Source organism: Sarcophilus harrisii, chromosome 1 (genome assembly GCF_902635505.1).
Source record: "Sarcophilus harrisii chromosome 1, mSarHar1.11, whole genome shotgun sequence".
Lineage (NCBI taxonomy): Eukaryota > Metazoa > Chordata > Mammalia > Dasyuromorphia > Dasyuridae > Sarcophilus > Sarcophilus harrisii.
The window spans coordinates 151,447,533-151,461,589 of NC_045426.1; positions in this window are offsets into that span (position 1 = coordinate 151,447,533).

The window sequence follows — 14,057 nt, forward strand, 5'->3', positions numbered from 1 at the left end:
ATTAGACCCAGAAAAAAACCAAAGTGTGTGGAAGATGATGTGGTTCTGTCACAAACGCAATGACAGCTTTATTGCTGACAGTACCTAAGGAGTTCTTCTTTCTTCATTAAGCATGTTGTTGTTCAGTCATTTCACTTCCTGGCAAAAATCCTGGAGTAGTTTGCATTTTCCTTTTCCAGCTCATTTTACAGATGAGGAAACTGAGACGAACAGAATTAAGTTAAGACTTGCTCAGGGTCACACAGCTAGTAAATGTCTAAGGCCAGATTTGAACTCCCAAAGAGGACTTTTCTTGATTCTAGGCCCGACACTTTATTCACTGTACCACCTGGCTACCTTTCATTCAAGCATGCCTGTGCCAATTGAGATCTCTGCCATCAGAGATTGTAAAATCCTGGGGTTAGGAGGAAGACTGACCCAGACCTGCACACATCCAAGGTCTATTCAACTGCTGGAATTATTGTTTACCTTTACTTGTGGGCACCACAATATGGTAGGTTTCTTTTTTTTTTCAGTAAGACTTAAATTTAATTCCAGTCTCAGGCACTAAGTAGTTAAGTTATCATGAGCACATCACTTAACCTCTGCTTGCTTCAGTTTTCTTATCTGAAAAATAGAGATGGATAATGGCAACTATTTCTTTGTTGGGAAGTTGTATTAGCTCTTAAAATTATTATTCCTCATTTCCACTCACCTGCCAGAGTATGAGTTTTCCTCTTCTTCATATCCTGATTTTTTCCTCTCAATTATACCCTGGGTCCTAGAGGAAACTCAGAGATGGCCCGTTGAGGAAGAAAGTTCATTCTGAGATTCCTCAGGAAATGGTAATTTTTTAATTTTTTAAAATCAAAATTACTCTTCTCTTCCTATTTCCCCACTATTCCGTTGGAAAGCGAGAAAAACAAAGCCCCTGTTAACAAATATATTGTCAAACAAAACAAACTACAACATTGGTTATCTCCAAAAGAAAGCACGTCTCAATCTCTTACTCTGAGACCATTGCTTAGGAGATGGGGAATCTGTTTGCCTTGGTTTTCTCCTCTGTAAAATGAGTTGGAGAAGAAAGTGGGAAACAACTCCAGTATCTTTGCCAACGATGCAATGAAGAATTAGACATAGCATCAGGAATCCTCTAGAATAGTGGTTAATCATTGTGATAGTCACAGATTTTAAGTCTTCACAAAACTTGCTTTTGTATAAATTGCTTTCCTGGTTCTGCTCACTTTACCTTGTATCAGTTCAAACAAATCTCCTAATGTTTCTTGAAGTCATGAAATGGTGTTTCTTTTAGATCAGCCAAAAAGGGTGATGGACACCCAGCCAGTACTGACTATTCATCCCTTTCAATAGCTCCCTGATTCAGAGAAACAACTCCCCTGACCTGAAAAGAGAACTCTTACTCTTAACTGGGTAGGGAACAGTCTATCTTATCACCTCCTGCTACCAAAAAGCCTGACTTTGGACCAATCAATCAATAATATTTAGTTAAGTGCCTGCTGTGCCAGGTATGGTTCTAAATGTTTGGGGATATAAAAAAAGGCAATTGTCTTCAAGGATCATGAGATCTAGCTCCTACCAAGTATATGGGTATGGTATAAGGTCAAAATGATATAGAAGCTTTGTAGATCAGTTAGTTATGAGCATAATTTCACAGGATTTAGACTTAGAAGGACTAATGAATTTAAAATTTGATCTCAAAGGCCACCTGGGTAAGAGGGTTTTCCTGAATCTCCCGTTTGTCACTTCTCTACCTGTTAAGCTATTTTGTAGTGCTTTGAATTTTGTGTTTATTCAATTAAAAAAAAAAAGAATACGAGTTTCCCAATAAACTGTAAACTCCTTGAGGGCAGAGACTATCTTGTTTTTGTATCTCTAGTGCATAGCATATAGTGCCTTGTATATTTTAGGCTCTTGATAAAAGTGAGTTGAACTATATTGAATTAAATTTAATCCAATGGTCTAAATATACAGAATAGAACACTGAAGTCCCAAAAATTCAAGTGATTTCCCTAAAGTCAAATGACTAACAATTAGATTATAAATCCCTTGAGGGCAGGAGCTATCTTTGGCCTCTTTTTATATACTCAGCATTTAACACAGTGCCTAGTACATAGTAGAAGCTTAATTAATGTTTAATTGATTAACTGATTGAAGCCTAGATTCAAGCCCAAGGTTTCTATTTCCTATGATTTTTCAATTGTATCCATACTGTCTCTGGCTTGGTACACTATTCCCATTTTTACAATTGTTTTCCCTTATTTCTTGACCTATACTTTTGTATACAACTGTCTGCTATCTTGGCAAGAAGTTGCCTAGTTCTGCTCTCTCCAGCTACCTCTACTGCTGAGAAACCTTAATCAACAACACCCATAGCGCTGCGCTATTCCCCACATCCATTTTTGGCCTCAGTAGGAAGTCTCTACTTTCTATCCTTTGCCTGGGTTACATCTAGCTAGACTGTTTCACTGTAAACGATGCTTCAGGGGTTGGGAACTGGCTGGATGCCAGGAGCTCATTGTTGGCGATCTGGTCCTTGGAAGGAAATCAATATACCACTATATATTGTTGCCCACTTTTCTCTTGAAGCAAATAGAAATTCAGGCAGCTTGTAATAAGAGAAGAGACACTACTGACCTCTGTGTTACTGAAATTTAAAAATTAATCCACGTAATCAAAATTTTTTAAAGTATATAGATTATAGTGTTTGAAGGTCAAAAGAACCTGAGATGCCCAGATGTATATTCTACTGATTCTTAATTCCATGGGATTTTTTTGGCCAACCAGAAGAGTTGATTGTAATGAAACCTATTAACCTGATCAAAGCTCATGGACACAGATTGGACTTGGAGTAGGATTAGAATGTCCAGAGATTTAAAGCTGAGGGAAATGGTCTAATACTTCGATTTTATAGACGGAGAGATCCAGGCTCAGAAAGATGAAGCGACCTGCCTAATACTGCATAGGTAGTAAGTTGCAAAACTATTAATAATCAACAAGCTCTTAGTATATACCACCAACAATAACAAACCGATTATATGTTAATATAAATAAATCTTTATGATCTCCAATTTCACGATCCCCAATCACCTCTCAGACATCTTGAACTGGCTCTCCAGTAGACATTTTAAACGCAGTATGTCCAAAATAGAACTTACCATCTTTCCTCTTGAACTCTCCTCACCTCCTACTTAAGCTATTATTTAGAGGGCAATCCCTCGGGCTTCAACCTAGGGGTCATCTTGGGTTCTTCACTATCTCTCATCCCTATTTTCAAGTTGTTGCCAAGGCCTGCCAATTTCACCTCTACAATACCTTTGGATGCCCCCCAATATTGCCACCATTCTAGTGCAGACCCTCATCACTTCATGACTGGATTATTGTAATATCTTGCTGAAGGGTCACACAGCTTCAGTTCTCTCTCCATTCCAAGCCTTCATTCAGCTACTTCAATTCTAGAGCCTTCAGTGTTCTATTCTGTATAATTAGAGCCTTGGATTAAATTTAATTCAATATAGTTCAACCAATTCAGTGAATTTCTTCAAGTGTACCTCTTATCATATCATTCCACTCTTCAATAAACACCAGTGGTATTGTCTCTATAAATACTATAAATAATCTATAAATACTAATGTTCTGTTTGTCCCTTTTCAGTCTTCTTGTGCCTTACTTCTCAAAACATACTCTTCCATCCAGTGACATTGGCTTCCTGGCTATTCCACAAACAAAATATTCCATCTTTTGACTCTGAGCATTTTTTCTGTTTGTCCCCCATGCCTGGAATTCCAGTCTCCTCCACTCTTACCACTGACCTTCCTGGTATTCTTTAAGTGCCAACAAAAATACATTCTAGTCTTCCCCAATCCCTCTTAATTCCAGTGCCTTCCCCCTTGATTTCTTATTTACATTGCACATAGTTTGCTTTGTATAAATTTGTTTGCATGTTGTCTCCCTGATTAAATTGCAAGTTCCTTGAAGCAAGAATTGCCTCTTTCTATATCTCCTACGCTTGGCATAGTGTTTGGCACATAGTAGGCACTTAATAGATGTTTATTGGTTGATTCATTATGAAAAATAATTACATTTTTCAAAAGAAAATTGAGAATGATACTGGTTAATATATTTTTGCAAATCCTTTTTATATCTGCCTTAATAGAAGGAAGAGAGAGATTTTCATGTCTACTTCTGCATTCAATCTTTTGTGATATAGTTTCTCTTGGGGAGCTAAGTAAATAGAGTGCTGGACCTGTAGTCAGCAAGAACCAAGTTCAAATATGACCCTCAAACACTTAATATCTGTGTGAAAATAACTCAGTCTGTTTGCCTCAATTACCTTATCTGTAAAATGAGGATAATAGCAGCACCTACATAAAATGTTTTGTGAAAATCAAATGAGATAATATTTTAAAAGCATTTAGCACAATACCTGGCACATACTAGGCATTATATTGATGCTCATTTCCCTTTCCTTTCCCTATTGAAATAATGAAAAAAATCCAGCCTCATGCAGAGGTATTTGGAAAAGGGAGGAAAATTTTAATAAGCAAATAACCTTAATATTATTATGAAAAATAGTTTTGGCCTTGCAGATCCTTTGAAAAGGAATCTATCTTGGATAAGATCTATCACAAAGGTTTGGGAACCACTTTTTGATAATTGATGTTTTATAACACTAGTTTCCAAACTTTTTTGATGACATAATCAGAAAAAAATGAGCATGCAAATCCCTATGGTGTCAGTAATTATATCAATTATAAAACACACACAAAAAGACATTTTGAAAGGATGAGATAACGATGAAATAGTATTCAAGCCTAGAATCTGGAGGAAGCCACTGGAATTTGTTGAATAGGAGTATAACCTGGTTAGATCTGTATATTAGGAAAAGTGTTTGGCAACTGTGTGGATGATGAGTTGGAATGGGGAGAGAGGAGGCATGAAGACCAATTGGAAAAAATATTGCAACCTTTCTAGTGAGAAGTTATGAAATTCCATTCTAGGGCAGTGATTTTGTGAGTGGAAAGAAGAGGAAAGAGGTAAGACATGTGGAAGTTGAACAAAAAAAAAAAGATTTGGCAGTTAATTTGGATATGTGGATGTGGGGTAAGGAAGATGTGAGAAATCAAAAATGATATCAAAGTTGCAAAAAACTGGGTGACTTGAAGGATAGTGATACCCTTATTAACAATAGGGAATTTAAAAGATGGGTGGGTTTAAGATAAGAGAAAATGTAATGTTATTTCATAATTCATCTACGTCTACTTATCTACTTTGACTGAATATCTGTCTCTCTCAAAATGAAATGGAGGCAGGGAGAATAAGCTTTTACCAGTCACTTCCCCAAAATGTCAGACACAAAGTCAGACTTCTAAAAGGTATCCATTGCAACCATGAGGTAGAATAGGTTGAGACTATGGAGTTTCTGTTTAACTCCTATTAGAAGTGGTTAATGTTTGTTATCATAGCCTTATTAACATCAACACCCAGTTCAGAAGATTGAGGTTGGCAGCTTGTAGGTGAAGGAGCTAGAGTGATAGACTTTTGGAAGAGACAGTATTTTGTTGGTTAATAACTGAATAAGCTGTGGTATATGATTTTGATGGAATATTATTGTGCTATAAGAAATGATGAGCAATATGCTTTCAGAAAAACCTGGAAAGACTTACATGAACAGATGCAAAATGAAGTAAATAGTACCAGGAGGACATCATACACAATAACAGCAGATTATCTATGAATGACTTAGCTATTCTCAGAAAGACAATAATCAAAGAAAATTCCAAAGTACTCATGATGAAAAAAAATGCTATCTACCTCCAGAGAAATAACTGATGGAGTCCAAATACAGATCAAAGCATACTTTTTTAAAAACTTTTTTTTTGTGGTATTTCCCCCCTATGTTGGAACCTATATAGAAATGTGTTTTTTGCATGATTGCACATGTTTAACCTATGTCAAATTGCTTCAGGGTAGGGATGGTGGGGAAGGAGGAATTAAGGGAATTTCCAAACTCAAAATTTTAAATAAATGTTAAAATTTTCACATGTAATTGGAAAAAAATAAAATATTAAAAAATGAACTAGTCATTTCAGAGATCTGGATTTTCTCTCCAAATATATGGGTTGTGATCCATGCCAATCCATCCTCTGCAACTCATCTGTGTTTTCCATAAGTTTTCCATAGCTGAATATCCAACAGTCTTGGGGCTTTCCTCTATTCATATTGACAATATGGTGGCAAGGAGTTTACATGCTGTTCATCATTTATTCCTTGGTCTCATCACACAATCATGTCCTCTTTTTTCCCACATACATTTTTTGATGATGTCCTTTATTCCACTTTGCTTTTATAACCCCATGTTTATAATGTGTTACAGTCTGCTTAGGTCCACAATGTACCTTTCCATTGCCTTCTAGGTGATTTTCAATTCTTTGGCAACTTTAGCATTTCATATCTCTCAGCAACATAACAACAAACTTTGATGTCGTAACCTTGTTTTTAAAAATGAGATTAATCTGGTATGACTTGTTCTTTTTTTGGCAAGGCAATCGTGGTCTCATGTGACCTGCCCAGGATCACACAGCTAATATGTGTCAAATGTCTGAGGCTGGATTTGAACTCCTGACTCTGGGGTTAGCACTCTATCCGCTGTCCCACCTAGCTGCCCCATCATTTGTTCTTGCTGACTTCATACTGGCTTTTAGTGATCCCTGCTTCTTTTTCTAAATACTTATACACCATTCCTTTAATACAGGGGTAAGATTATGTGATGAATCAAAGTCAAACTTATGTTATATAGTTTACAGACTATATACTTTTTCTTCTTTGTCTTTCTACATTTCTGTAGCACATCTCTCATTTACCAAAGCCTGTTTGTATCTTTCATTCTTTAATTCCTTCTTTCTACAATTAAGGATAAAATATAATTTGCTCAGGGTCACACAGCTGATATCTGAGGCAAGATTCGAACATTTGTCCTCTTGACTTTAAAGCCTGTATTCCATCCATTGCACCACTTAGCTTCCCTTCAAGAACTTTCAAAATCACAGAATAGTTCAGCATCCCCATCTGTTATTGCTTTCAATACTTTAAGATGTAGCTTATCTTGGCCTTGAGCCAACTCTTTGAACTTGACCTTGCACACTTCAAACTTGGCATTGAACTCTTCAAAGGGACTATGTACTTTTTGACCATTTCCTTATTTATTCTATGTTTCAATTTCCTATTAACCATTTTTTATTTTAACTTTTCTAGATCAAAAATCAATCTTTCTCCCTGAAAAAGAAAGCATGATCAAAATTAGAGGTGAGCAGTTTTACCTTCTCTTCATCATGGGTATCATCAATCAACATTCTAACAAATAACTATTGATTTTTTTTTATTTTTTAGCTTGATATCAATTAACTAAAAAAGCAAAAGCAAAAGAGTCAAATCCCCCCCCCAAAGTCTGCTTTGTTGTCCTTAGTTCCATGGCTAATCTTAGCCCATTATGAACTTTAATAATCCTGGCAATATTCTTACAAGATCATGCTACCCGTTCTTAGTTTTCTTTGATTATATGTCCTTATTTCTTCTTCCTATAAATTTCTTTTTTTTAAATTTGAGTTGGTAAAAATAAAGTTTATTAAGTTATCTCTTCAAATAATTTGCCCCTATCCTCCTATTTGAAATAATTTTTACTTCCATATTCAGAATTTCATTCTCAAGGGCTCCCCATTCCTTTTGGGGAGTTGTGAAATTTTAGGCCAAGGAATTCTGTTTCTTAGACTTTTTGAAATTTTCTTTCTCACAATGTCTAGGATGTGTTAGACTAAGTCCACTTTTCTTCTTGATCACCAATTAAAAGACAGAATTATTATTGCCCCCAAGATTATTGTCATCTCTCTTTTAACAACCATTTCTTCCTTGATAGTCAGAATCAGATCAAAAACAGAAATTCTTGTCATTTCCTCCAGTGTTTTGAAGAATAACATTTAGATAAATAAAAATCAAAAATTTATCAATAATCCTGCTTTTTTTTAACTGAGAAAAAAATAGGAGTCATTCTCAAAGTTATTAGTACTTGAACTGGATAAACTTTGAGATAACTTCTGCCTCTCAAGACTAATGATTTGTATTATTCTTATGCTAATTATGAGAACCTGCTCATAACAAGATACTCTTCAGATAACCACCTCCTACATCTGATGTATCAAAGCCAAGTTGCCCCAAAGACTAATCATGAATTCAGAAAAGACTTTCTGCAAACTCAGCCACATGTGCCCTGATCATTTAGTGCTCCAGATTCTTCAAGTCAGTAGTGAATAAAACCTTCTTGTAAATCATATCAGAAGCATAGTTTCTTATCCACGTAAGCAGAGCAATACAGCTTCAAATTGAATTGCTGCCAAAGTCTTGCTCGGTGCTTGTATTGACATATTGAAGACTAGTGGAGAAACAGAAAGTCTGAAGGCCTAGAGGTGTTTGCTCCTTAACTGGAAGCACCTAAGGGGGCCCTAACAGCTTCCTCATTCCCTGAACTTGCTATATATCTGAGATTTTGCCAGCTATAACACATCCTTCAATAAAGCACTGGAATATATGTGAATTACATGTTGGATTTTCTATTTACCTTTTAGTGGGCCAGAGGTGGCATTTATCACATGCTGATTCATTCAGAGAACATTTGCTGCTGCTACATGTTTTGGAATGAGTGGGAGAACTTAATCATTTCTCTAACCCTAGATAATAGCCTCACAAACCTAGAACACTTGTAGAGTGAAAATGTTCCCTTCATCTTTTCTTTCACTTACTCCTCTTGGACAGAGACCAACTTGCAATGTACATACATGGTTATTCCTTTGTACCTGCTTCTCCTTTGTTTTTGAAGAGAATCAATGATATCATGGGGTGAATGAGTTGGATTTAAATGAGGCAGAGTTGCACAAAGTTGTCAGTCTCACTCTCTCTTCCAGCGGCACTGAAGTCTAGTGACAGAACAAAAGTCAAGATAACTGGTAATGGCCCAGGATGCAGTGGATAACCTTAGGGTCTCCAATATCTAAGTTCCAAACACTCCACAGTGCCTGCTTTAGGTGCCTTTAAGAGTCATTGGAGCAAATTATTCTTATCTGCCTATTCCACTGGGGAAAGTGTTCATATGCTTGGGGGGTAGATCTCACTCACCAACAGGCTTGAGATCTTTTGGTCACCTTCAAGCTGGTTGAGCTTATCTGGAGTGTTGCTGCTGGACATGCTACAGTTTCTAAGAGTTCCAGATGAGAGTTGGGTGAAAGTGGGCATTAAAGATGGATGAACACCCTGAAATACCCTGAATACCTGAATACCCCATACAGCTGTAGAATGAATGAGAAGCATGATTCTGACCACTTCAAAATGCCCCTTCCATTATAAACTTGCCTAAAGCAAGATCTTCAGTTTTTTTCTGTTCCTTTTTTGTGATTCAGATGGTTAATTTTCTTGTTCTTTTTTTTTCTTTTTGTCAAGGCAATTGGAATTAAGTGACTTGCCCAAGATCACACAGCTAGTAAGCATTAAGTGTCTGAGGCCAGATTTGAAGTCAGGTACTTCTGACTTCAGGGTTGGTCCTCTATCCACTGTTCCATCTAGCTGCCCCAGGGTAGCTAATTTTCAAAGGAAACTGTTACAGAAAAACAAATCTGTTGGCTGGACTTGAGGCTGTCACTCCTTCACAGACCCCTCAAATTTCTCATAGAACCTTGTCTGCATCTTTCCTATGAATTGGGCACATCCTTCTTTATGCCATAGTTTCTTGGGCATTTGTCTTCTCCCTCCACACCTGCTTTTTATAAAAGTGTAAGGTTCTTAAGAACAAGGCCTCTTTTACATCTACCTTTGGTTCCCCGGCACCTGGCATAGTACCTTGCCTATAGTAGGGATGTGTGTAATGGTCTTAGATTGTCATTCTTGCTAGAAGGTGCTTGAATATTTGAAAGAGGAGGTTTGCTCAGGTGCTCTTTAAGACATCCAAATTCAAAGAAAGAGTTCAATTTTCTTTCCCTCCAAAATCCTCAGAGCATTGTATAGCACCAGATCACCTTCTGCTGATTGTAGGGTGGAAAATTTGGATAACAGAGGATTACATAGGGAACCTATGGAAACAGGAGAAAAACAACAACACAATGATCTTCTTAATGGGGAAGAAGAAACAGATGCAGCTTCCCAAAAGGAAATGAGCTTGTAGACTGGCTTGTTTTCAGCACAAGACTTGAGGTCCATATTGCTTCACTTAATGCTGCCATAAAGGACATGAAAAGTGATGCAAGAAGAGAATGATTCAGCCCGAGGGGCTCTGTTTCTCACTTCTGCTGAAGTCTCCTCCATCTGTCTCTTTCTTTCCACTTCCCCTACTTCCTCCTTGTTATCCCTCACCTATTTCAAGTCTTCTAATAAGTTTTCCTGTTCATAATCTCCCTTTGTCTCCTTTCAGTCTTCTTAATTACCACTGCCAGAGTAGAGATCTTGTTCTCTCATTCTTCCACATAAAACATCTTCAATGTTTTGAATAAAATTCCATCTTTTTTACTTGGCAATCAGGGTCCTCTACAACCTGTTTCCAATCTATCCTTTCAGCCTTATAACAGAGTTGGCCCCTCCCAGTATGCTGGACTCAAACCAAACTGAACTACTTGCCATTTACGGATCATGCCTCTGGTTCTTACTTCTCATCTTTCTTGGCATTCCCTCTCCCTGAAAAGCCTTTTATTTCAATAAAGTCACTATTAGAGATTCAAAGCTACTAGATACAATTATGTCATTATTTCTTTGTATAGCATATAATGCTTAGAATATCAGACCATGAATGAATGAGTGAATGAACTTTTTGAAGAGATGGGACATTTGATCCCAAGTGATTTTAAGAACTACTATTCCTAATGATGTATGATGTATGATTTCTTCTTTACAGAAAAGGAATCAGAACAAAATTGTGTTAGAGGAAGTGAAGCTTTATTTATTTCCATGAAGCAGTCTGGACCAAACCCAACAATGGTATGGTTTTCAGAGGGCACAAATCAGTGCTGACTCTTTTCCCTGCAAAATTCTAAACTTTGCAAGCTATCCTCAGGGTAAGTGGCAAATGCTGCATTATGCCCAGGGCAGTTTTAACTCTAATACAAATCCATATTGGATGTAACTGATCAGTCTTTCCAGCAATAAAAATTCAGGTTCTCCATAAACATCCTCTTACTAGAGAATGGAGAACCCAATGGACTGGCACTATGTAACTTTCTACACATACCCAAATGCCTCCCATATTCTGAACATCTTCCAAAGTAGGAGAGTGAAGGAAAGACTGTGCAATCCATCCATGATAATCTATCTCTGTCTCTTGTACTTAGATAATGACAGCATTCTGGCATTGGAGCCTCTGCCATTAATTGCAGCAATTTGTATAATTTAGTTTTCCTCCTAATTGTTATACAAAAGTTACACTTGTAGAATTTTTTCCTGGTTTTTCTTGTATGATGAAATTTTTAAGAAAAAGCAAAAAAAACCAGTTCATAAATAAAAGACATAAATACATCAGTTTTCCTGTTCTCTCTGCAGTATTCTGGTAGGTCCCCAAAGTGCTCTCTAGTACTGTCCAGTGGGACAATAAGAGGCTAAGCTCTTACCTTGCCTCATAACTTGGAAGAAAAAATGAATCTGCTCTCAGCAAATGAAATAAAATGAAACTAGCAGCCACTGAGCACCTGTGTGCATTATTTAAGACTGAGAAGGGTACACAAATGTAGATTTTAATTCCTGTCCTCAAGGGCCTTACAATCTAATTGGAGAATTTTAATAGGAATATATATTAAATCAAATATTTGGGTTAAAAAATCAACTTCCCAATTTCAAGTAAGAGGAAGCAATTCATCTGAAAAAAAAAGACCTAGGGATTTTAGCAGAATGCAAACTCAATTTGAATCTGTCTTGATAAGACAGCAACCCCTCTCCCCACCACACACAAAAAAGCTATTGCAATCAGTCTACATTAAGAAATTCATAGTTTCCTAGGGAAGGGATATCATAATCCTGCTCTGCCTGCACTGACCAAATTTGTGTTTGGTTCTGGACACAACAGCTTGGGAACTGTAGCCAAAGATATCCAAAGGTGAGCCACCAACATATTGAAAGATCCAGAACCCTTACCATATGAGGACCTGTGAAAAACCTGGAGATATTTAGCATAGAAAAGGGAAGAACTGAGAGTTGTCTTAGATAAGTATTTGAAAACTTATCAAAGGAAAAAGGGTTGGACTCATGCTGTTTGGCCCTAGAGAGCACAAATGGGAGCAGTGGAGAAAAAGCAGGTTTCAGACTTATCCAAGGAACAATTTTCTAAAAATAAGGACTATCCAAAAATGATGGGTTGTCTCAGAAGCTAGTGGGTATCTCATTACGGATGGTCATCAGGTAGAGGTGAGACTGTTTGTTGGGAATGTTATAGAAAGAATTTCTGTTCAGAAATAGTTTGGTTCAGATGAGCCCTGAGATCACTCAGCATTGTGATTCTGTATCTTTATGATTTCCTGCTTTGGAGAAACACAGCAGCTCCTTTTCCTGGAGCATCTAGGTATTAAATCTCAGGAGAAGCCCATCTGTAACTGGTGAAGAAAATGGTCATGAACAGTCTGGTCCCTCTGGAAGGAAGCCAGTTGGTAATTATAAGGTTGATTATTAGGTTGCTAATTATTATCACTGTTAGTATTATTGTCATTCTAATAATTGCCCTAATTAGTAGTTTGATGGAGCTTTGCCATAATGCTGCCCCTAGGGTTCATGAAGTTGCATGATCTTGTGGGTAAGAATACCTTATAATGTTGTTTCCTACCTCTATACCTTTGTATAGGCTGCCCCCATTCTTGGGCTTGTACTCCCTCCTCACATCTGCTTCTTAGGAACTTATCATCATTCAAATTTCAGTTCAAGTCTGACCTTCTGCATCAGATCTATTCTGATCTGTGAGTGCTTTCTGACACTAAAATTATGTTGTACATTTTTTCTGTTTATTTACCTGTATGCATATTTTTTCCTCAATTGAACATAACTTTCCTTAGAAGAAAATTTGCTTTTGTCTTTTTTCTCCCCAGAGTCTAGCACAGTGCCTGGCACATAGTGGGGTCTTTCATGTCTCTATTTATTGAATGAAAGAATGAGTTCCTTTTGCTACTTTGGTATAGCATTTGGATTGCCAACTTTTCACATTTGGACATCCATCTTCAGAATAACTGTCCCTGACTGAAGGTATTTTGTGGGTTTATATTTATTTAAAACCATAGCTTGAGAGCCCTTCTCTATGTGGATGTTACTTTTTATTTAATCTAAAAAGAATACTATTCAAAGCAAAGATAATGAAATAGCACAGTAGGGAAAGTCACAATAGAATCGATTAGTCAATCAACATATATTTAATGTTTACTTATACTCTTCTTGGCAATCACTTTTCTCTATATTTCCACAATGCCACTCGATCTTTGTTCTCCTGTTTGCCATCTCCTTCTCAGTCTGCTTTGGGATCTTCATCCAACTTGCATTTGCTAACTGGGAGCAATCCCCAGTTTTCTGTCCTGGACCCTCTTCTCTTCTTTTATCTTCTTTCATTTTGATGACTTGCCTCTGTTAATTATTTCTGATTTATCATATGTGTGTGCACTCATGTGTGCTCCTTGATAATCCTTTGACTTTTTTGTATACTAAGTATTTAACACAGTTCTTGGCACATAGAAGTACTTGAGAAATGCTTGTTGACTTGATTTGACTTACTATGTGCCTGATATTTTGCTATGTACTAGAGATAAAAGACAGAAATGAAATAGCCTCTATCGCCAAAGAACTTATATTTTGTAAGGGAAGATAACACACACATTAATATGTGCATTCAAAATACATGCAAAGTATTTTTTCCATAAAACTATGGCACATTTCCCCTATATGCACATTTCATCCCTGGAGAAAAAAGGTTCATGCATATAAGGAACACAAATAAAGAGGTACTCACATCATTGATGTCTTTTGATCATGTAATCTTTCTACAGGGCCAGTTCCCTACTGGA